The sequence below is a fragment of the Sinocyclocheilus grahami genome, unplaced genomic scaffold (assembly GCF_001515645.1).
Source record: "Sinocyclocheilus grahami isolate Dianchi unplaced genomic scaffold, SAMN03320097.WGS_v1.1 scaffold3809.1, whole genome shotgun sequence".
Lineage (NCBI taxonomy): Eukaryota > Metazoa > Chordata > Actinopteri > Cypriniformes > Cyprinidae > Sinocyclocheilus > Sinocyclocheilus grahami.
In genome coordinates, this window is record NW_015508866.1 from 15,358 (window position 1) to 16,204 (window position 847).

Here is an 847-nt window from a genome sequence, read left to right on the forward strand (position 1 = left end):
GGCTGGTTCACTTACGTCGGTGCTCGTGCTGGTGTTGTGGATGCCGATTTTGGAAAGTTTTTGCTCGGAAGGGCATTTTAAAAAAATCTGAAATTTGCTTTTGCGCCATTATCTCCTTGTATTAAAGTTAATCTTGTTTGCATTCTGTATAGTTCATGTCTGATACCACACGCTAACGTTGCGTGTTCATGAGGATTCGGCTAATCATCCCAAATAGAAAACATCACAAGTAAAATTAATCATGTTTATAAAGATAAACATGGGTTTATTATAGCCCACGTACAATTTACATTTCAGAGATCATTACAAATAAATTATTAAATGCTAAAACTGAATACATTTAAATTAACAAACTTGGCGTTGCATTTGCAACCATGTGAACACAGGGGGTGCTGCAGCCCCCTCAGCACCCCTACTTCCCGCGTCCCTGTTGGCACCTTAATAGAGCTGCTCTAATAGAGGGGTAGCACATCCTGACAAGCTCGATACGGTCATCAGGATGCGCTACCGGCTTAAACAACGAGGTCAAATTCATGATTAAGGTGGGGAATTAATGACAACAGAATGTCAGGAGGCCAGTTTAATGCCTCACCTGAACGACGCTCCTTTTTACAGGTGCCGGTCTAACGCTTTATTAAAAGGTTGCTTCTTTTTACAGTCTGAAGTCCGATTCCTTATGCTTTTTACAGTCTGAAGTTCGATTCCTTATGCTAAGACATTTGCACCTATACAAGTCAGGGAATGAGCACCCCCTGCTGGCCGGACTAAAACTAGCTAGCTAGTACTAACTAGCTAAAATTAGATGCTGTGTGAAATTAGTTCTGACTGAAAAACACATCGGCGATGA